Here is a 23,720-nt window from a genome sequence, read left to right on the forward strand (position 1 = left end):
CGGGTTGAACTATGTCTGTCCCTCCGTCGATGCTTGCGTGTGACTGTAGACCATCTGTGAGGAAGGGGGGGGACAAGCAAGTCGCTCGGGGGTCCTCTACAATCCAGAAAGTCCACGGGATTCAGCCCCAGAGAGGATAGAAAATGTGGAAGATCGTCTTTTGTGCGCAGGGTCACCTGCCTGCCATCCTTAAGCACATGCAGAGAGAAGGGGAAGCCCCAGCGGTAGGACAGTCCTGCAGCCTGGAGCACAGAAAGGAGCGGGCGAAGGGCTCTCCGCCGCATAAGGGTGCGCCGCGAGAGATCCTGATAGAAAGTCAGTCGAGCACCATCAAAATCATAAAAGGGCTTACCCCGCACTTTTTTCATAATCCGGTCCTTGATAGTATATTTGTGAAGTTTACAGATTATATCCCTGGGATTGTCAGCGTCTTGAGACGGGGGGCGCAGTGCTCTGTGGGCTCGGTCTATTTCAATAGGAGCAGTGGCTGGGAGTCCCAATATGTCCCTAAAGATATCAGTCAGAGTGGGGACAATATCCCTGGGTCCAGTAGCCTCCGGGAGCCCCCTGATCCTGATATTGGCCCTCCTGCTGCGGTTTTCAACATCATCCAATTGCCCCAGCAGTACCTCAAGCTGATGGTCTTGTGTTTGGCACCTAGATTGCAGCAGAGCAATAGCGGGGAGAGTCTCCTCTAGTTTTTCCTCCAGGGCCTCCACTCTGTGACCCAGATGTGTAGTATCAGCTTTAAGCTGGGCAATATCAGCGGTGAAAGCCTTCTCCACTCTGCTAGTGAACTTTTCTAGGTCCTCTCTGGTGGGGAGAGACATAATATGGCGGCATATTGTGTCATCTCCCATGAGGTCTGAGACCTCTGAGCGGCCATCCAGGGACCCGGGGGATGCAGGGGGGGCCGAATCGCTTACCGATCCTGGGGAGGGCACCGGAGAAGCCAGGGGAGACGGTCCGGTTGACTGGGAAGGCGTCGCTGTAGCAGGCTGTGAGGATTTCCCAGCTTTCTGAAGTTTCCCGGTCGATATTGGGTCCATCGCGGCCCTGTCTGTGGGGGCCCGGGAAGAACTGATCCAGCTGTCCCTGCCGCTTCTTGTTACCCTGCGGCGGTCGGGAAGACTGCCGGGATCGTTGGGACATTGAGCCCGGTGATGTGGATCGGATTTCCCTGCTGAGGGCAGCTGATATGTGCGGCGATGGAGCGGAGCTGAGGTGAAGCACTTCCTCACTCCTCCATGGTCAGGACACGCCCCCCCAAAAGGAGGCTTTTAATAATGTTTCCAGCTTCTTATCAGTTGGATCTTTAAATACCTGAGCATTATCCAAAGGACAGGTCAGATTTCTATTCACGCAAGAAACAGCCGCATCGACAGATGGGACCCCCCATTTCTTGGTGAAACTTTCCTCCAGAGGATAAAGCATAGAAAACCTTTTAGGAGGAGCAAACAGTTTATCGGGATGTCCCCAATCCTCATACAACAATTTATCCATTAAGGGATTAATTGGAAAGGAAAAGGCAGGTTGTGGGATTTTCCTGACTCCCAGGGAAGAAACAGAGGACGTAGCAATCTCAGCAGCAGGCATTCTGAATGTGGTACGCACCAATTCAGTATAATACTGCACCTGTTTTCTGAGCGCCTGGGAGGAGGGGACTCTCTCCTCTTCCTCTGATTCATCCGACTGCTCAAGATACCTGTCCCAAGATAGGGATCTCTCCTCATTGTCAGAAGTGTCATCTGAAAGAGGAATCTCAGCAGAGGGAGGGGATCTACCCCTTTTCCTGCTTTCTTTCAGGGAAGCTGAAATAAAATTCATGATTCTCCCTTCAAAACCTTCCAATGTAGCCCTAAGGGAGTCCTCAGTGATGTATACCGGGGCTGAAATATCAGGAGAGGCTGCAAATCCTGACAGGGGCACTGACGCATCCTGTGAGGCTGACTCCAGTCTTGCAGGGGGGGATGGTAACCTACAGGCATTTTTAGAACCCCTAGACCTAGGCGGTGACTTACCAGTGTCCTTGTTATCTCCCCCTGAGACCCTCTTACAAGGAGACATAGTCCTAAGCTACAAAGCAGAGGTACTAGTACAAAGTGCAATCACTGTTGTGCTTAAAGTCTCACAATAAATATATATGCTTAAACTGCACAACCTGATGCTGAGTAGGTTTGTCTTAGGTTTGCCTGGATCCAATCCCTTGGGATGCTTACTGCCCACAGCTCCTGTGTCTCCACTTACAGCCCCCTGACGCTCTGGGCTGTAAAACTGCGCAGTACAGCGCCGTGCACACCGAACGACGCGGCTCGCAAACACACTCCCGCCTCCTCCATTAGCACGGAAGCGTGCTTGGTGTGCGTGCACGAGGACTGCCGGTATCCAGGGGGGAAGGGAATTGCCATCGGAGCTGTCTGGGACCCCCAGACTACGTATTACATTCATTGTGGCTGAGATTGCAGTGGAGACATGAGTCATCTGGGAGAACCAGGCTTCACTGAGCGTGTGTATCTGAAAGGCATGTAAGTATGCATCAGGCTGCTCTTACTCCCCCTAGTGGTGGAAACCAAGTAAGACATACAACTACTCAATGAAGAAATCCATAATATAATTTATACAGGATTAACTTCCCTTACCTGTCCTCGCCGCAGGAATTGCTGAAAACAGACAGATTCCAGCCTTCACCCATCACGGCGGGCAGAGTTGTGCCAACCTTCAGGTTTTTTTTGGGGTTCCTTCTCAGAAGAACCTCCTACCTGGACCTTGTAAAAGACTCTGCCAGAAACTTTTGTGCCACTATGTAAATAGTACAGTAAGTCTGGTATTCCCAGAGCCCAGTCTTCCAATAGGAGAGGACTTACAGGCAAAACCTTGTTTCTTCAGATGACGAGGCCCGGGTACCATATCATCTTGGGAGTCAAAATATCGGCCCGAGATATGGATCCGGTTTGTTGTAGCCCTTAGGCCCCCGCAGGGACCTGCACAGAACTTTCTTCATAGCACATGTTTTACGTGACCAACCACCACTGGCAAAGGGAAAAATTAGGTGCCTCCCATATGGGAGGGGTTATATAGGGAAGGAATTCTCCTTAATTGGGGGTTAACCAGTGTCCCATCACCAGAGGTGCCTATATAACCCATTATGTAATGATCCTGTGTCCCGTGATGTATGATCAAGAAATAAGCATACGGCACCTGGTATTCCCAGTCGGTCTTCCATCCAGTTACTAATCAGGCCCGACAATGCTTAACCTCCGAGATCAGACAAGATCGGGCACTTTCAAGGGGATGGGGCCATAGGCGATCTCTTTGGGCACTCTCAACCATCTTGACAAACGCCAACATGGTGATCTTGGGAAACAAGCTAAAAAAAACAAGTCAATGCCAACATTGGAGGCTAAGCAGGGTTGGGCAATCAGTTTACTTGCCTGAAATAGGCATCTCAGAACTGCCATCTGGCTGCTTCCCGGGTTTCCAACTCCTTCAACTAATCCCAGGAGACAATACTTCGCCTCCATCCTGGTGGAGGTTCCAAACACCCGATCAATGGTTCCTGTCACCTCCGTCCAGTAGCAGATCAACTTCGGGCATCTCCAAAACATGTGCATCATGTCTCCCCCCATGTTCCCGCACCGGGGGCAACTTGCGTCCGGCCGTTCGGCCAAATTGAAAAAGTTTACGAGGAGCATAATAAGTTCTATATAATAAGAACAGATGTGACATCCTCTGAGAGGAGAGCCACAATTGACCACAGGCAGTATTCCTGTGGCCAATTATAGCTCAAGGGGGTTTAGTACACACCCCACACTATATAAGGCAGCCAGCGCGGCGGCCTTGTATAGTGTGTTGCGGCGGTCAGGGAAAGAGGACGATAGGCAGGGACAGTGTCTTTACTGCTTGGGAACCTAGCACTGTTACAGTGGGTGTTATGTGCCTCCTGCACAGTACACACCTGAAGCTACCCTTTATTACTGGTGTTCAATTTTTGCAATACAGGCATCGGCAGTGCAGAAGTTAGAGTGGGTGTTGTGTGCCTCCTGCACAGTATACACCTGAAGATACCCCTTATTGCTGGTGTTCTGTTTCTGTAATGCAGGAACCTAGCACTGTTACAGTGGGTGTTGTGTGCCTCCCACGCATGTCCTTATTTTCAGCAGCTGGACGTGTTGAGCCACATCATGGCTTGGTCGGATGTGAAAGACCAAGCCCTCCTAATGCTCCTCATCCTCTCTCACCCAGGCTCAGGGTACTAGCCTGTGTTCTGTATACACTAGGCTTTCTTCTGTATACCCTATCCTCTCTTTATACTCTAGCCTGTCGTTTATGTACACTAGACTCTTTGTTTACCTCATAAATGGCAGTGTATATAGAAGGAAGGCTAGTTTATACAGAGAGGCTAAGGTATACAGAAGGTAGGCTAGAGAATAAAGAAGACAGGCTAGTGTATACAGGACACATGCTAATGTATAGAGAAAACAGGCTTGGTTATAGAGAGAGACTGAGACTATTATATTCAGAAGAAAAGCTAGTGTATAGAGAGAGGCAGGCTGGGGTATACAGAGAGGCTAGTGAATACAGATAGGGTGATGTGTACAGAAATGCTAGTGTATACTGAGAGGCTAGAGTATACAGTTATTCTGGGGTATACAGAGACTAGTTTAAAGAGAGGCTAGTGTATACAGAATACAGACTCGTGTATGCAGATAGGCTTGAGTATACAGAGATGCTAGAGTAAACAGTGAGGCTGGGGTACACAGAAAGGCTAGTTTAAAGAGAGGCTAGTATATACAAAGATGTTAGTGTATAGAGAGAGTCGAGTGTATACAGATAGGACAGTGCATATAGAGAGACTAGTGTATACAGAAGACAGGCTTGGGTATACATCCAAGCTGACAGTGTATACAGAAGCCTGGGTAGTGTATACAGAGAATCTAGTGGATACAGAAGACAGGCTGGTGTATTCTAGCTAGTTTTTAAAGTCTAGTGTATACAGAAGACAGGCTGTGGTATACAGAGGGTTTAGTGTATTCAGAGAGTCTGGTGTATGGAGATGCAAGGGTGTACAGAGAAGCTAGTATATATAGAAGACTACAGCATACAGAAGAAAGGCTAGTGAATACAGAATAAATGCTGGCTTCTACGGAGAGGCTAGTGTATGCAGAACACTATCTAGGGTATAAAGAGAGGCTAGATTATACAGAGAGGCTAGTGCATACAGTGAAGCTATTTTATATAGAAGCCTGGTTAGTGTATACAGAGAAGCTAGTGTGTACAGAAGAAAGGCTAAACAGGCTATAAAGAGAGACAAGTGTTTACAGAGGACAGTTTGGGGTATAGAAAGATGCTAGTTTATACAGAGAGGGCATACAGAAGACAGAAGACGGGCTAGTGTATTCAGAACATAGGCTAGGTATTCAGAGAGTCTAGTGTATACAGTCGGCGAGTGTATAAATAAGACTGGCTAGTTTACACAGTGTTTACAGAGATGCAAGGGTGTACAGAGAAGCTGGTATATAAAGAAGACTACAGCATACAGAAGAAAGGCTAGTGAATACAGAATACAGACTCGTGCATGCAGATAGGCTTGAGTATACAGAGATGCTAGAGTAAACAGTGAGGCTGGGGTACACAGAGAGGCTAGTTTAAAGAGAGGCTAGTATATACAAAGATGTTAGTGTATATAGAGAGATTAGTGTATAGAGAGAGTCGAGTGTATACAGAAAGGACAGTGCATATACAGAAGACAGGCTTGGGTATACATCAAAGCTGACAGTGTATACAGAAGACTGGGTAGTGTATACAGAGTGTCTAGTGGGTACAGAAGACAGGCTGGTGTATTCTAGCTAATTTTTACAGTCTAGTGTATACAGAAGACAGGATGTGGTATACAGAGGGTTTAGTGTATTCAGAGAGTCTGGTGTATACAGTCGGCGAGTGTATACATAAGACTGGCTAGTTTACACAGTGTTTATAGAGATGCAAGGGTGTACAGAGAAGCTAGTATATATAGAAGACTACAGCATACAGAAGAAAGGCTAGTGAATACAGAATAAAGGCTAGATTATACAGAGAGGCTAGTGCATACAGTGAAGCTATTTTATATAGAAGCCTGTTTAGTGTATACAGAGAAGCTAGTGTGTACAGATGAAAGGCTAGACAGGCTATAAAGAGAGACAGGTGTTTACAGAGGACAGTTTGGGGTATAGAGAGATGCTAGTTTATACAGAGAGACTAATGTATACAGAAGACAGGCTAGGGCATACAGAAGACGGGCTAGTGTATTCAGAAAATAGGCTAGTGTATACCGAAGACTGGCTTTTGTATGCAGAAGACCGGCTAGTGTATACAGAGAAACTAGTGTATAACAGAGTGTATATAGAAGACAGGCCAGGGTGTAAAGAAGACAGAGTAATGTATACAGAAACAGAAAACATGCTCGTGTATATAGAGAGGCTAGTGAATTTAGAGGGTAGGCTAAGTGATAACAATAGACAATCTTGGATATACAGACACAAATTAATCATTTCATCTAGTTCGCATCTCTAATGGAGTTTGTCTCATTGCCATGTTATGCCTTTTCATTCTTATGCTAAATATAGACTACACGATTTTAATCACCCACATCAAGCATGCAATAAAACTATCATACATCAAAATAAACCATGTACTGCCAAAACAATAACGGCCAATAACTTAAAAAATTACTTATCAGTCAATGACTTAACAAAATAAACTTTGCACTCTTTTGCTCTATTTTGCATATTTGTAATTCTCCACATCAACTGTCACTTTTGATATCACCACTGACGACACACCATCCTGACTTATTTTGCTTTATTTATTATTAGAAATAGAGAGTACTACCTCAAAACCAGTTAAATCTATTCACTTCGATGAGGTCTACCGCTAATTGTACGGTAATGCAAAATGTTCACAAAACCATCCATTTGCTACCAGACATGCTGCACATATTATGAGTAGCTAACGATGTAAAAAGTTTTATTGTTTTTCTGACATTAACCGAGTATCTCTGACATTAACTGAGTATCTCTCTGCACTAGGATCATTGCACAGTTAAAACACAGTGACAAAACATTTCTTTTTACCGCAGCAAAATGTGAGAAAAGCAGTGTAAGCCGTCTTTCTGCCATATGCTTCAGAAAATTAATGTACCGCTTTTAAATCCATATCAATTCCACATCCTAATGTAATCTGTCTAAAATTTTAACATTTACTGATAGCAATTACTGATATTACATTATGATTATACCAGTGGAAATGGACCGCGTAATGGAATTGTCAAATTAATCATAATCTCAGAGTTAACTTAGCTGATAAATTTACGATTTACTCAACGATTTACTCAACGATTTAAACTTAGATTTTTTAAGGCTAAGTCAATTTAATCTTAAATAATTTATACTATATTCTACTGTACTCCTAAATAATGTACTGTTTTTCTGTATTTTAGCCGTGCTCATATTTCGTGTTATGTTGCTATTCCGACAATCGGCCTTAATGAGGATATTACTTTGCAACAATCTCTTGATCCCTTTTGTGTATTCACTTTATCTGTATTTATATTTACTGCCTCAATATACTTATTATTATTATATTATAGAGATTACTATCTCTAAATCATTGTAAACGTAACCATAGATATAATGTCTACAGCTAATTTTACGTTAAAGCAAAATTCACACAAAACCATCTTTTTAAAACCTTTTAAAGCCGGCACATTAAAAGAATAATGCAACCATCTCTCTACCTCTATGCTAGTATATATAGAAAGAGAATATATATAGTATATATAGAAAGAGATTCTCTTTCTGACTCTATTTTGTATATTACTTCAACTGTCACACTGATAACCATTTGTAACACATAACACTGGCAACACATTTTTTAAAAGCAGCAAAATGCGAGAAAGTGGTTGCAGTAGCAAAGGATAGCAATAAAGTTTGATTACATTAATAACACATAATGCAACTATTTTACATTCACATCAAGCATACATCCTATTGTAAACTGTCTATCACTATTAATTTTCAGGGTTACTGATACATTATGCGGATAACCAGTGGAAACGGAGAAAAGTCAGTGTAAGCCGCCTTCGTGCGTAACAAAATTAATGGCACGATTTACACGTTGGAATTTACAAGCTACGTTAATTTACTCTTAAATAATGTATACCCTTTAGCTGCTTAGCTCACACTTTGCTGTATGTAGCCGCGTTAACTGTATTAATGGTTTCATGTAAGTAACCAATGGGGATTGACATTTCATGTCTATCTCACATCTCTAATGCAATTTGTCTCTTTAAAATTTCATACTTTTCCGGTTATTATACTTTCTCATCCTTAAAGACAAGTTGCTGATATTTTATGATTACAGCAATCATCTCATCTAATTGCTAGTCCGATATTCTAACTTGGTATTACTTTGCAAGGCTCTATTGAACAATGTAAAGGTAAACTAGATATTTTGTGTATTTCCACTTAAACTCGACCTGTTTATACTGTCTCAATATTATCCTTTCTAATTTTGCTAAATTAGATTATAGGGTTTGCTATGTCTAAATCCACCTTTATTACGTATACTGCTACTTTTAGGATAATACAAAACCATCTTTTGCTTCTTTACACGCTTCACATATTAAGAGTAATGCAATGCTACCGATGTGAACAGTTCAATTGCTCTTCTTACATTTAGCTGGTATCTCTCTGCTATAGGAAACTGAATTTGTATTACAACGATAACTCATCTAATATCAGTCCACTCAGTGCTACCGGGATAACTTTTTCATTTAGAGTAATGAAATGATTTCTCAGTCATTTTGAAGCTACTGCAAAAAACGCTTCCGATCTCTTTTCAACTGCAATACTTAAGCTCTGCAATATAAAGGAATATTTAGCTGCTTAGCTCAAACTTTGCTGTACGTAGCCGTGTTAACTTTATTAATGGTTACCAATGGGGATTGACATTTCATCTCTAATTCACATTCACATTTCTAATGCAGTTTGTCTTTTTGCCATGTCATCCTCTGCCAGTTATTTTCCTTTCTTATCCTTATGCTATATTTGGGGTATATTTACTACATTATTAAAGACACGTAATGAACCCGATTGATAAAAACCTACACACGTCGTTGCTGTCATTTCGTGTATTTCCACTTAAACTCGACTTGTATATACTGTCTCAATATTAATCTGTGTTATTTTGCTATATTTATTATTAGAATAACCAGATTACGATCTCTATATCCTGGTAAACCAACTCACACAAAACCATCTTATTTCTACCTTACACGCAGCAATAAATATTAAGATATTAACATTTAACCGGTATCTCTCTGCAATAGTAAACGGAATGGGTAGATCACTCATCTAATATCAGTCTTCTCAGTGCTACCGGAACAACTTTTACATTTAGAGTAATGCAACGATTTCTCAGTTTTATGAAGCTACTGCAACTAACGCTTTGGATTTCTTTCCTGTTAAATTACGCTCTGCAATATTAAGCCATGTAAATTGTCCTATTGGTCTACTAACAATGCTATGTATAATAATACAAATCTTTCAAAAGCAATATCGTCTCACTACAATACTTACACTCTGCATAATAAATATGATTAATGCGACTAATGCTAATAATAAAGTCGTCTAAAACTCGGCTATAGGTAGAGAATAAAACTATCTTACATCAAAATAAACCATGTACTGCCAAACCAATAACGGCCAATTACTTAACGTCTATCAGTCAATGACTTAACAAAATAAACTTAGCACTCTTTTGCTCTATTTTGTATATATGTAGTTCTCTACATTAACTGTCACATTGATATCACCACTGACAACACACTACTGACCTTTTAACAGCACCAAATATGAAAAAAGCACTGTAACTCTTTACATGATTTAGATGTAGTTGCATTAGCAAAAAATAAAGTCATGTCTTCTGTACACGCTAGCCTTTCTGTATACATTAATCTTTCTGTGTACACCAGTCCCTCTATATAGACTAGCCTCTCTGTCTTCTGTATACACGTGCCCATAACCTATATACACTAGCCTGCCTTCTTTTTACAATAGTCTCGGTGTCCCAGCCTCTCTGCATACACTAGCCTCACTGAATTCCCCAGACTCTCTTCTGTATACACAAGCCTATCTGTAAACAATAGCTTGTCATCTGTACACACTAGCCTCTCTGTATACACTAGCCATTCTTCTGTATACACCAGGCTCAGGGGAATAACATTAGCCTATCTGTATTACCTTGTTTGACTTTTCTGATTTCTGTTTCTTTTCTAGGGTCTACCTCGCCGTATACCCAAGCCAATCTTATTACCCCAGCCTCATTCCAATTATAATAGCCTCACTGTATACCCCAGGCAGTCTTGTGTTGGGTTTTTTCAGTCTGCTCAGCCATCTTCTTGTAGGGTTCTTCGGGTCAGCCCTTGCTCCCTTTTCCCCACGTATCCTCTCATTCACAAGAAGTTCATTCTCATGTCTGGGTTACCTTGGGCATCAGGCTCATCCTATCCTTCACGGGACATTCATTTGGGTTTGCGTAGCTTGCAGGCTCTTAAGGGGTTCCTTCTCATCTTCAGGTCAAGAGTCGGTGGGTTCTACTCTCACAGCGGTAACTTACAGTTGGCGTTTGGGCATATGTCATTTTATGGATGGGATCTTTACCTTTCCTTTTCCACCTATACTTGTGTCTTTTTGCCCTCTTTTCAAGCATACTGACCATCCAGGCCATGGCACACCTCAGGCCTTGGTTCTTAACCACTACAATACAGGGCACTTTCGCCCCCTTCTTTCCCAGCCCAATTTTCAGCTTTCATCGCTCTAGCGCTTTCAGTGACAATTGCGCGGTCATGCTACACTGTACCCAAATGAAATTTTTATCATTTTGTTCGCACAAATAGAGATTTATTTTGGTGGTATTTATTCCCGACTCCGTTTTTTATTTTTTGCGATATAAGCGCAAAAAAGCGGAAATTTGGAAAAAAAACAATATTTTCTTTTTTCTATTTTAAAAGAAATCCAATAAAATCAAATTTTGTCATAAATTTAAGCCAAAATGTATTCTGCTACATGTTTTTGGTAAAAAAAAATCCGTTAAGTGTATAATAATTGGTTTGTGTGATCACGGACATATGTACGCAAATGATCATGTACATATGTGTGCAGGTGATCACGTACATATGTGTGCACATAATCATTGGGACAAGTGATTTTAGTGGGACATATGTGGGGGACATGTTTTTATTATTAGGGACATGTGTTTTTATTTTTTGGGGACATGTGTGTTATGGGGACATATGTGGGGACTGTGTTTACACTGTGTGGTGTGTTGTGTGTTTACACTAGACTGAAGATCAGTGAGTAAAAAGCTGTAAAAAACAGCTCATACTCACTGATCATCAGCCGGCTGCAGCAATCTACTCTCCTCTCCTCAGCGATGACTTCTGTGTGAGGAGAGGAGGAGCCGATTGCCTAGCAACCGGCTGTTTGTTTACATCACATGACGGCCGTGATTGGACACGGCCGTCATGTGATCAGGAGGGCCAATCACAGAGCCCTGATTGACATTCCTGAACGTCCTATCAGAAGTAGACGGCTCCCACCCGGCCGTATATGTGCATTGGCCGGGTGGGAAGTGGTTAAGTAATATCGCATTTCCCACTTGAAGACTCCGATTACAAGTGGGAAGGCTGACCGCAGGCCAGCCCGTATTTGTGGGAGGAGTCTGAGGGACTATTAAACCCTCCTCCTCTGTCAGGGCCAGGGTTGGTGTTTTCTAGGGAGAGAGAGACCGGGTTACACAGACTTGCTAGTGTATACAGACGGAATAGTGTATACAGAAGACCAGCTAGTTTATACAGAGAGGCTAATGTGTACAAAAGACAGGCTAGATTATACAGAAGAACGTACTGGATATGCAGAGATGGAGGCGAGGTTATACTGAGGGAGAGGCTGTTTTACACAAAGAGGCTAGTGTGTGCAGACTTGCTAAAGTATACGGACAGACTAGTGTATACAGAGAGGCTATTTTAAACAGAGAGACTAGGGAAAACAGAGAGGCTAGTGTACAGAGACAAGCTGACAGTGAGGCCGGGGTATAATGAGAAGCTAAGTTATACAGTAGACAGGCTAGTTTATATAAAAGACAAAATTGGGTAAACAGAATACAGGCTGGGGTATAATGAGAGGCAAGATTATACATAGAGGCTAGGGTATAAAGATGTATACAGAAAGGCGGGGTATACCGAGAGACTATGTGTATAAAAGACAAGCTAGGGACGGACTAGTGTATACAGAAGACCGGCTAGTTGATACAGAGAGGCTAATGTGTACAAAAGACTGGCTAATGTATACAGATAGGCTAGATTATACAGAAGAACATCCTGGGTATGCAGAGAGCTCAGCTTCAAGGGATGGCCAACGTGAGTAATATGAGTGAGACTCCTCACCCCCCCCCCCCACCTACCAGATCTGACTTTCATCCCCTTGCCCTCTCTGCCCCGGTCATCTGGTGGCAGTTTTATGCACTCCCTGGCCCCCACCCATTCATAATCCTTACCGACCTTTCCTTCCGCTGCTCACAGGAACATACTGGATGACTTGTCTAATTAACCAACTTGTACAAGACACCGCTATCCTCCTGTCTGACACCGGTCCCCATTGGAGGCGTTACCCCTCACTGTTTGGGTGGTCCCTGCCTCCCCCTGGATGCTCCACATATACCCCGACGACATTGTCGGAGGGGCACCACTTGACAGGTGGCATCTCCCATTGGAGGAAGGGATGATGGCCCCAACCCCTTGGCAGCAGGTTCTTTCATGTACAGACCAGGGCGGCTCATCTTCCCTTCTGGAGTCTTGACCTTAGAGGGGGGAGTTGCACTTTGGGGGGTCTGAGTGATACCTAGTGCGCTGTACTGGAAGGGCTTGACATTCCCGCATATGTGTCCCCTCTCCCTGGTTGCGCCCCTCGTCCCCCCCTCTGGCCCCCACCTACTCTTTGCCGAGATTGCCTTCTGCAGCTTACGGGGACACCCTGGATGACTTATTTATTGAGCCTATTGGTGCGAGACACTGCTTCCCTCCAGTTTGACTCTGGACCCCCCTGGAGGATTTACCCCTTACTGTTTTGGCGGTCCCAGCCTCCCTCTGGATGCTATACACAGCCCCCGATGGTGATGCAGGAGAGACACTAATTGGCGGGCCCCAGAACTGCTGCTCGGGTGAAGTCTCCCATTGGATGGAGGGATGGTGGCCCCAGCCCCTTGCCTGCCGGATTCTCCATGCACCGACCAGGGCTGCTCCTCTTTTATCTTCATGTGGTGACCATGGAGGGGAGGAGTTGAAACTTATGGGGTCCGGGTGGTTGCTGGTGTGAGCACGCTAAAGGACTTGACCTTTCCGCATGTTTGTCCCCTCTCCTTTGCTGCCCCTCCTTCCCTTCCCCCTTCCCTCCCTTACCTCCTTCCCTTCCCTCCCCCCTTCCCTCCCCCCTTTCACTCCCCCTTTCCCCCCTTACCCCCCTCTTTTCCCCCCTTCCCTCCCCCTTTTCCCCCGGGGCGTGGATGGAGGAGAGGGGGTAAGAAGAGGACAATCTGCAAAAGAGAGAAATACATTTGTTCGGGGGCTGCATGTACTTTTGGGGTATCGGACGGGGGGTGGTGGATCCCATTCTGTGATGCCTTTTCTGTTGTGACGGGCTCCCTCGTGCATGCCTACATTTAGGGCGAGCTGAGGAGACCCCTCAGTGCTGACAGTTCTATGCTCTACCTCTGTTTTAATTATACTATTGTTTTTTGGTTCTATGATGTTACTGATTGTCTTTTATTTGCATACCGGTATCAGACGTGACATTTACCACTGCTGGGACTGGGGGGACTGGGATCCGGGGGCTCCCTCTCCGACCTGTCTACCCACCAACCCAAGTAGGACGGCGCTTTAAACCCAGTGTACATCTGGTAAACGCTATAGCATAATTGTGCTGTTTTAGTATACAATTCCTGTACTGTTGAGTGCGGACAACCCTTAATTTCCCTCTCCCCCTGGGGTTGAGGTGCCCGGCCTCTTTTTCCCCTTACCTTTCCTTCCATTTGCCCTTCCTTTTTCCCCCTTAGTTCCCTCCATCCATTACCTACCCAATACCTACCTTGGTTCAACTTTCTTTGCTTTTCTCGGACGTCCCCCTTCCCCTCCCCGAGGAGCGATGGCAGACTCAGTCAAGGTCACCTCTCTAAACGTTAAGGGACTGAACTCCTCTGAAAAACTGTGGATCCTCCTGTGAGAACTCAAGACTTCCTGTACTGATGTGGCCTTTATACAAGAAACACATTTTAAAAATACTAGCCTCCCCTTTCTACGGTCAAGATCCTTCCCTAAGGTCTACCACTCTACTAACCCCTCCTCTAAGACCAAGGGAATCTCCATTCTGATCTCTAGCAGGCTCCCCTCGGTTCTCCAGGATTCTCTGGTGGACCCTGGGGGCTGATATCTTTTTCTTAGGGGCCACATTGGAGAGCTCCTTTTTACATTTGCCACTGTGTACGCTCCCAATGATCACCAAGACACATTCCTCAGAACTACCCTGCACAGATTATGTGACTTTCGGGAGGGCCAGTTGATATTAGGTGGGGACTTTAATGTCCCCTATCGCCATTGGTTGACACTTCTGCCTCTTGCTCCTCGCTCCTCATTTCCTCTAGAAAGCGGATTACTAAGTGCTTACTGAATGACCAATTAGTTGATATCTGGTGTCTGCAACACTCCGGGGAAAGGGACTACTCTTTTTGCTCTTCCCCTCACAAATCATACTTGAGGATAGACTTCTTCTTGATTCCACATGACCAACTGCACTTGGTGAGCTCTTCCTCCATCGGCCATATTACTTGGTCTGACCACGCTCCTGTAGCCCTTACCTACACCCTCTCTAGGAACCCCTCACCTAGGACTCTATTCTGGCACCTTAATGAGAGCCTCCCCCAGATACCGGAAGTTTTAGCAGATGTGACCAGGGAATTGGACCTTTATTTCCAAGAAAACTAAATGCAGGACTGCGACCCGGGGATAATTTGGGAGGCTCACAAGTCAGTACTCCGCAGGGTACTTATCAGGCACGGGGCACGCATCAAACGAACACGGAAGGAACAAATTGCTAATCTGTTTTGTGAACTTGCCTCTGTGGAAGCGAAACATAAACATGCCCCCTCACGGACCTTAGAGATTGAATTGGGGACACTCCGTACCCAGATTACTGACCTACTCCATTATAAAGCGAAAGCAGTACTCCAGTTTTGTCGTAAACTGATGTAGGAATCAGGGGACAAATGCGGAAAAATCTTTGCCAGGTCAGTAAAGGAGTGGAAATCTGCCTCTTACATACAACAGTTGATAGATGAGAATGGCCAGAGGGGCTCTACCCCAACCCAAATAGCCAAAGTCTTTGAAAAATGCTACTCTGATCTCTACAACCTGCCCGATTCAGGGTCCGGACAGGACAATATAGACAGACATGTAACCGGTTCTGGTCTACCAACCCGATCACACTGGAAGAAGTCCAGATGGCCGTGGGACCTCCGAAGGTGGGTAAGGCTCCGGGCCCTGACGGATATACCGCACAATACTATAAGACCTTCCTCCCTATTCTCGGCCCGCGCTTGGTGAATTTATTGAATACTCTGAGCTTGAATGGGGATTTTCCTGAGCATACCCTTAGAGCCCACATCTCGTTGATACCTAAGGAGGGCAAAGACCCGGGCCTATGTGGGAGCTACAGACCCATTTCCCTCCTAAATTCGGTCCTAAAACGATTCTCTAAAATCCTCGCCACGTGATTGGCACAGCACTTGCAGTCCCTTATACATATTGACCAGTTAGGTTTTATTCCCACCAGGGAAGATAGGGACAACACCATTAAGGTGCTTACCCTGGTCCATAAAGCAAAGTCATCTGGGACCCCTTGTCTTTTCGTGAGTACTGATGCCGAGAAGGCTTTTGATCGGGTCAAATGGACATTCATGTTCTCGGTCCTTCGCCATATAGGTCTGAGTGAACGGATGTTGGCATGGATAAGTAAGATATACTCACGCCCTTCAGCTCAACTCAAAGCGAATGGGGTGCTCTCATCTCCCCTTGACATCGGGAATGGGACCAGACAGGGTTGCCCCCTGTCGCCCCAGTTATTCGCACTGTCATTGGAACCCTTTCTCTCCACAATTCGACAAAACTCAGACATAACGCGACTCCAAATCGGTACTATTGAAATCTGCCTACGTAGATGACATGCTGTTCTCGTTGACGAATCCCAGAGTTTCCTTGCCAAATCTCCTTCGGGAATTCCAGATATACGGGATACTTCTTGAAATCAGAGGCCATGGGGGTCGAAGTCCGCCCGCAAACGTTACTAGACTTGTAGTCCAATTTTCGATTTAAATGGACCCATACAGCCCTTAAGTACTTAGGTACTTACATTCCACAGGACAACGCGCGTACGTTTATGTTGAACTTCCCCCCACCCCTTGTCACTAAGATCCGCAGTTTGCTTCACGGGTGGCATTCTGGCCTCCATTCCTGGTTCAGGAGATGCAATCTCATTAAAATGAACATACTCCCTAAATTTACCTATCTTTTCCAAGCTCTCCCAATCCAGATTCCAGTCCCGTTTTTTAAGCAAGCTCAATCCCTGCTCACTCAATTTAACTGGGCCCACAAAAATCCCAGACTTAAGTGGTCACAGCTGACATTGTCTAAACAACAGGGAGGGTTAGTTCTCCCTGACTTGCGATGCTACTACCTGGCCTCCCATCTGGGGCGTGTATTGGACTGGAATGGAAACAAACTTTCTAAGCTCTGGGTGCTACTAGGACAATCTCACTCCCAAATTCCGCTAAGAAGCACCATGTGGTGCTATAAGGATTTACCCACAGAATTGACGTCACATCCCACTATAGGGGCTTCATTGAAAGTCAGTCACCTGATCGCTACCCAAAACACACTCACGTCTTTGACTTCCCCCCTATTCCCTATACGTGGCCATCCGAACTTGGAACCGGGGACCCACTTAGAAATTCCAACCTAGACCATGCGTCTAAGGTCGTCATTGATGGAAAATGACCTTCTTTCTCAACCCTAACAGATCCGACAGGGCTTTTTCAAATGCCTTTTTGGAGAGCGGCGCAACAACATCATTTTTTCCATTCCATCCCCAATACTCAAACTTTCGCACGCCCTCAGACGGAGTTTGAGACTCTATGCAGGAGCGAAGGCCCTTTGGTCCACATTCTCTCTCAAACAGATCACCCACACTTAACCTGCCTGTCCAACTGGGAAAAGGACCTTAATTGCTCGTTTTCCCCAGCACAGAGACAACGCATTATCACTTTGGCTCTCAAAACCTCGCTGTGCACGAAGATACAGGAGACAAATTTTAAACTTCTCACCAGGTGGTATTTGACACCATCAAAGCTGCATAAATAATTCCCCTCTTCCTCGAACATATGCTGGAGGTGTGGAGAAGAAGAGGGCACGTTGATCCACATTTTTTGGTCCTGCCCCAGCTTGGTGGACTTCTGGACAGAGATCCGATGCATGACACAAAAATTCACAGACTTCTCCATCCCGGAAGAGGCTGCATTTTTTCTCTTGCACCATTGACAGATTCCCATTAAGAAGTACAAAAAAATAAAATTTACGGCATGTGATAAATGCGGCGAAATCCTGCATCCCTCTCTATTGGAAAAAATGTTCCCCCCCTTTCATTACTCACTGGCTTAGGAAAATAGAGGACATTAAAAAAAATGGAGGACTTGATCCTCACATCACAAGGTAAACAAGAATTTTTTAAACAAACCTGGGACATCTGGAATACCTTTATATTCTCGCTGGAAGGATGTCGCCTGCTATCACCTTAATGCTCTGAGCTTTCCTTGACTGGCCCCTTGGACAGTGGCTGCCATTGTGTCTCGTCCCCTCTTCTCCTTTCCTGATCTTTCACCCCTTCTCTTTTCTTCCTTCCTCCCCTATCTCTCACCCCCTCCACCCACTCTCTCTTTTGGAAAAAGTGGAAAATTGGGAATGACGGCCCCACCCCCCCCCTCTGGATGGATTATGCCGGAGGGACCTGGGGTTTGTGTGACCCTGGATCTTGGTACAGTACTTTATCCGTGCCTTGAATCATTATGATTGATGGAAGGCAGACTCACAGTTGCGAATATACCTGTATCAAGTATTGTTCAGCTGCTTTTTGCTCTGTATTTCTCTGTTGCATTATGTACTCGGGGGACCGTCTTCCCCTGTTTGTAGAAAAAATTATATTTGAAAAAAAAAAAGAAGCCTACGACACCTGGTATTCCCAGGCGGTCTCCCATCCAGGCATTAACCAGGCCCGACCCTGCTTAGCCTCCAAGATCAGACGAGATGGAACAGATTCAGGGGGATGTGGCCGTAGCCAATAACTTCAGGCACTCTCAACTCTCTTGACAAACGCCAAGATGGTCACCTTGGGAAAGAAACAAAAAAAAAACAAGTCAACACCAACAACATAAAAAGAAGTCTACAGCACCTAGTATTCCCAGGTGGTCTCTCATCCAGGTATTAACAAGGCCCGACCCTGTTTAGTCTCTGAGATCAGACGAGATCTGGTGCTTTCAGGGTTATGTGGCCATAGGCAAGCTCTTCAGGCACTCTCAACCCTCTTGACAAACACCAAGATGGTCACCTTGGTAAACAAACAAAACAAAAACAAGTAAACGCCAACAACATAAAAAGAAGCCTACAGCACCTAGTATTCCCAGGTTGTCTCCAATCCAGGTACTAGCAAGGCCCAACCCTGTTTAGCCTCTGAGATCAGAGGAGATCGGGCGCTTTCAGGGTTATGTGCCCATATGCAATCTCTTTGGGCACTCTCAACCCTCTTGACAAATGCCAAGATAGTCACCTTGAGATACAAGCGAAAAAAGACAGGTCAATGTCAACAACATAAAAAGAAGAATACGGCACCTAGTATTCCAACGCCATCTCCCATCCAGGTACTAACTAGGCCCAACCCTTCTTAGCCTCAGAGATAAGAAGAGCTAGGGCTTTTTCAGGGTGATGCTGCTGTAAGCGATCTCTTTGGGCACCTCTCAACCCTCTTGACAAATGCCAAGATGGTCACCTTGGGAAACAAGCGGAAAAAAACAAACGAATCAACGCCAACAACATAAAAAGAAGCCTACAATAACTGGTATTCCCAGGTGGTCTCCCATCCAGGTACTAACCAGGCCTGACTATTCTTAGCCTCCAAGATCAGACAAGATTGGGTGCTTTCAGAGTGATGTGGCCATAGGCAATCTCTTCAGGCACCCTCAACCCTCTTGACAAACACCAAGATGGTGACCTTGGGAAACAAGCTAAAAAAAACAGGTCAACGCCAACAACATAAAAAGAAGCCTACGACACCTGGTATTCCCAGGCGGTCTCCCATCCACGTACTAACAAGGCCTGACTCTTCTTAGCCTCCAACATCAAATGAGATCGGGTGCTTTCAGGGTGATGTGCCCGTAGGCAATCCCTTCAGGCACTTTCAACCCTCTTGACAAACGCCAAGATGGTCACCTTGGGAATCAAGCAACAACTTAAAAAAAAAGCCTATGGCATTGAGAAATCCCAGGCGGTCTCCCATCCAGGTACTAACCAGGTCCCAACCCTACTTAGCCTCTGAGATCAAATGAGATTGGGCTCTTTCAGGGTGATGCAGCCATAGTAGATTTTTTTCAGGCACGCTCAACCCTCTTGACAAACGCCAAGATGGTCACCTTGGGAAGCAAACAAAAAATCAAGTCAACGCCAACAACATAAAAAGAAGCCTACAGCACCTAGTATTCCCAGGCGGTCTCCCATCCAGGTATTAACAAGGCACGACCCTTTCTAGCCTCTGAGATCAGAGGAGATTGGGTGCTTTCAGGGTGATGTGCCCATAGGCAATCTCTTTGGGCACTCTCATCCCTCTTGAAAAATGCCAAGATAGTCACCCTGGGAAACAAGCGAAAAAAAACAGGTCAACGCCAACAACATGAAAAGAAGAATACGGCACCTGGTATTCCAAGGCCGTCTCCCATTCAAGTACTAACTAGGCCCAACCCTTCTTAGCCTCCGAGATCAGAAGAGATAGGGTGCTTTCAGGGTGGTGCTGCTGTAAGCGATCTCTTTAAGCACTCTCTACCCTCTTGACAAATGCCAAGATGATCACTTTGGGAAACAAGCGAAAAAAAACAGGTCAACACCAACAACATAAAAAGAAGCCTGCGGCATCTGGAAAACCCAGGCGGTCTCCCATCCAGGTACAAACCAGGCCCAACCCTGCTTAGCCTCTGAGACCAGACGAGATTGGGTGCTTTAAGGGTGTTGCGGCCGTAGGCAATTTCTTTGTGCACTCTCAACCCTCTTGACAAATGGCAAGATGGTCACCTTGGGAAAAAAGGGAAAAAACACAGGTCAACGCCGACAACATAATGAGAAGCCTACAGCACCTGGTATTCCCAGGCTGTCTCCCGTCCAGGTACTAACCAGGCCCATCGCTGCTTAGCCTCCAAGATCAGATGAGATTGGGCTCTCTCAGGGTGATTTGGCCGTAGGCACTCTCTTTGGGCACTCTGAAGCCTCTTGACAAAGGCCAAGATGCTCACCTTGGGAAAAAAGCTAAAAAAAACAGGTCAAAGCCAACAACATAAAAAGAAGTCTACGGCATCCGGTATTCCCAGGCGATCTCCCAATCAAGACACTAACCAGGCCAGATCCTTCTATGGCACCTGGTCTTCCCAGGCAGTCTCCCATCCAGGTACTAACCAGGCCTGACACTGCTTAGCCTCTGAAATCAGACGAGATCAGGTGCTTTCAGGGTGATGTGGCCGTAAGCATTCTCTTCAAGACACGCCCAACCCTCTTGACAAACGCCAAGATGGTCGCCTTCAGAAACAAGCGAAAAAAACAGGTCAAAGCCAACAACATAAAAAGAAGCCTATGGCACCTGGTATTCCCAGGCGGTCTCCCATCCAGCTACTAACCAGGCCTGACACTGTTTAGCCTCCGAGATCAGACGAGATTGGACGCTTTCAGGGTGATGGGGCCGTAGGTGATCTCTTCGGGCACTCTCAACCCTCTTGACAAATGCCAAGATGGTCACCTTGGGAAACAAGTGAAAAAAAAAAAACAGGTCAAGGCCAATAACATAAAAAGAAGCCTACGGCACCTGTTATTCCCAGACGTTCTCCTATCCTGGTATTAACCAGGCCCAACACTGCTTAGCCTCCGAGATCAGACAAGATCGGGTGTTTTCAGGGTGATGGGGCCGTAGGTGATCTCTTTAGGCACTCTCGACCCTCTTTTTAAAAGCCAAGATGGTCACCTTGGGAAACAAGCGAAAATAAACAGGTCAACACCAACAACATAAAAAGAAGCCTACGGCACCTGGTATTCACAGATGGTCTCCCATACAGGTATTAACCAGGCCGTACACTGCTAGGCCTCTGAGATCAGATGAGATTGTGCGCTTTCAGGGTGATGTGGCCATAGGTGTTCTATTCAGACACTCTCAACCCTCTTGACAAATGCCAAGATGGTCATCTTGGGAAAAAAGTGAAAAAAAAACAGGTCAACGCCAACAACATAGACCCTGGCGGTCTCCCATCTGACTCTGACCCTGACCCTGCTTAGCCTCTGAGATCGGGCGCTTTCAGGGTGATGTGGCCTTAGGCGAACGCTTTGGGACATACTCAAAACTCTTGACAGATGCTAAAATGGTCACCTTGGGAAACAAGCGAAAAAAAAACAGGTCAAAGCCAACAATATAAAAAGATTCCTACGGCACCTGTAATTAGGTACTATCCAGACCGGACCCTGCTTAGCCTCCGAGATCAGATGAGATCGGGCGCTTTCAGGGTGATGTGGCCGTAGGAGATTTCTTCGGGCTCTCTCAGCCCTCTTGACAAATGCCAAGATGGTCACCTTGGGAAACAAGCGGAAAAAAAAAACATGTCAACGCCAACAGCATAAAAAGAAGCCTTCGGCACCTGGTATTCCCAGTCGGTCTCCCATCCAGTTACTAATCAGGCCCGACAATGCTTAACCTCCGAGATCAGACAAGATCGGGCACTTTCAGGGTGATTTGGCCGTAGGCACTTTCTTTGGGCACTCTCACCCTCTTGACAAACGCCAAGATGGTCATCTTGGGAAACAAGTGAAAAAAAACAGGTCAACGCCAACAACATAAAAAATAGAATTTTTATATACAGCTTACCTGTAAAATCCTTTTCTTGAGAGTACATCACGGGACACAGGAGCTTCATTACATAGTGGGTTATATAGGCACCTCTGGTGATTGGACACTGGTTAACCCCCAATTAAGGAGAATTCCTCCCCTATATAACCCCTCCCATATGGGAGGCACCTCAGTTTTGTAGCAAAGCAATAGGAAACCATGTAAAACCCAAGAGGGGTGGGAGCCCTGTGTCCCGTGATGTACTTTCAAGAAAAGGATTTTACAGGTAAGCTGTGTATAAAAATCCTATTTTCTTGATCATACATCAGGGGACACAGGAGCTTCATTACATAGTGGGATGTCCCAAAGCAATGCTCAGATTGAGGGGAGGGAGACACAGATCATAATATATAGACCGCCAAGGACCGGAGGACCTAAACTGCAGCCTGCAGTACACTGCGCCCAAAGGCGATATCCTCTTGCCCTCTGACATCCACCTGATAGAATCTGGTGAATATGTGGACTGATGACCAAGTTGCAGCCTTACAGATCTGAGCCAGGGAGGCCTGGTGATGCACTGCCCAAGAAGCACTTACAGCCCTAGTTGAGTGCGCTTTCACTTGAAAAGGAGGGATCTTCCCTTTAACACTATAGGCCTGAGAAATAATCTGTCTAATCCACCATGAGAGAGTGGATTTTGATGCCACCTGACCCTTCCTAGGGCCTTCCGGCAAAATAAATAAGCAATCAGTTTTCCTTATCTGTGCAGTTGCCTGAAGATAGATACTGATTGCCCTTACCACATCCAAAGTGTGCAAAGATTCTTCTTCTGCAGACTGTGGGTCCGGAAAAAAGGATGGTAGGCTTACATCTTGATTCAAATGGAATCCTGAAACCACCTAAGGCAGAAAGGACCTGTTGGGACGCATTACCACCAGGTCCTTATGAATAATTAGATACGGTTCTTTACTGGAGAGAGCTGCTAGTTCTGACACTCTTCTAGCCGTGGATATGGCTACCAAGAAAACCAATTTTTTAGTCAAAAGAACTAACGAAGCCTGATGCAAAGGTTCAAAAGGTTGCCCCTGCAAAGCTGAGAGAACCAAATTCAGATCCCATGGGCATATCGGAGGTTTGACTGGCGGTCTTATCCGCATAGCCCCCTGGATGAAAGCCCGCACCAGGGAATGTGATGCAAGTGGTTTCTGAAAAAACACTGACAAGGCCGAAATATGCACCTTGATAGTGCTTACGGCCAAATTCATTTCTAGGCCTGACTGGAGGAAGGCCAAGATCCTGCTAATGACATACTTTCTAGGATGACATTCCCTGAGTTCACAACAGGAAACATATGCCCTCCAGATTTTGTAGTAAATAAGCCTGGAGGCCGGCTTTCTGGCATTGACCAGAGTAGAAAGGACTGGGCCCGAAAGCCCACGGTCTCTCAGAATGTGGGTCTCA

General features: G+C 45.4%; 12 pseudogenes; all 12 read right to left on the reverse strand.

Moving 5' to 3' along the window:
- Positions 1-3,186: 3,186 nt before the first annotated feature.
- On the reverse strand, positions 3,187-3,305 carry LOC143999225 (5S ribosomal RNA; annotated as a pseudogene).
- A 15,048-nt stretch (positions 3,306-18,353) lies between these two features.
- Positions 18,354-18,472, reverse strand: LOC143999429 (5S ribosomal RNA; annotated as a pseudogene).
- Positions 18,473-18,572: 100 nt separating this feature from the next.
- LOC143999359 (5S ribosomal RNA) lies at positions 18,573-18,691 on the reverse strand (annotated as a pseudogene).
- Positions 18,692-18,791: 100 nt separating this feature from the next.
- Positions 18,792-18,910, reverse strand: LOC143999012 (5S ribosomal RNA; annotated as a pseudogene).
- A 322-nt stretch (positions 18,911-19,232) lies between these two features.
- Positions 19,233-19,351, reverse strand: LOC143998878 (5S ribosomal RNA; annotated as a pseudogene).
- A 99-nt stretch (positions 19,352-19,450) lies between these two features.
- LOC143999448 (5S ribosomal RNA) lies at positions 19,451-19,569 on the reverse strand (annotated as a pseudogene).
- A 515-nt stretch (positions 19,570-20,084) lies between these two features.
- LOC143999543 (5S ribosomal RNA) lies at positions 20,085-20,203 on the reverse strand (annotated as a pseudogene).
- Positions 20,204-20,520: 317 nt separating this feature from the next.
- Positions 20,521-20,639, reverse strand: LOC144000051 (5S ribosomal RNA; annotated as a pseudogene).
- Positions 20,640-20,799: 160 nt separating this feature from the next.
- Positions 20,800-20,918, reverse strand: LOC143998569 (5S ribosomal RNA; annotated as a pseudogene).
- A 99-nt stretch (positions 20,919-21,017) lies between these two features.
- LOC143999131 (5S ribosomal RNA) lies at positions 21,018-21,136 on the reverse strand (annotated as a pseudogene).
- Positions 21,137-21,239: 103 nt separating this feature from the next.
- LOC143998705 (5S ribosomal RNA) lies at positions 21,240-21,358 on the reverse strand (annotated as a pseudogene).
- A 701-nt stretch (positions 21,359-22,059) lies between these two features.
- On the reverse strand, positions 22,060-22,178 carry LOC143998460 (5S ribosomal RNA; annotated as a pseudogene).
- Positions 22,179-23,720: the final 1,542 nt, after the last annotated feature.

The sequence above is a fragment of the Lithobates pipiens genome, unplaced genomic scaffold (assembly GCF_037356315.1).
Source record: "Lithobates pipiens isolate NorthernLeopardFrog02 unplaced genomic scaffold, aLitPip1_a1.2 Scaffold_19, whole genome shotgun sequence".
Lineage (NCBI taxonomy): Eukaryota > Metazoa > Chordata > Amphibia > Anura > Ranidae > Lithobates > Lithobates pipiens.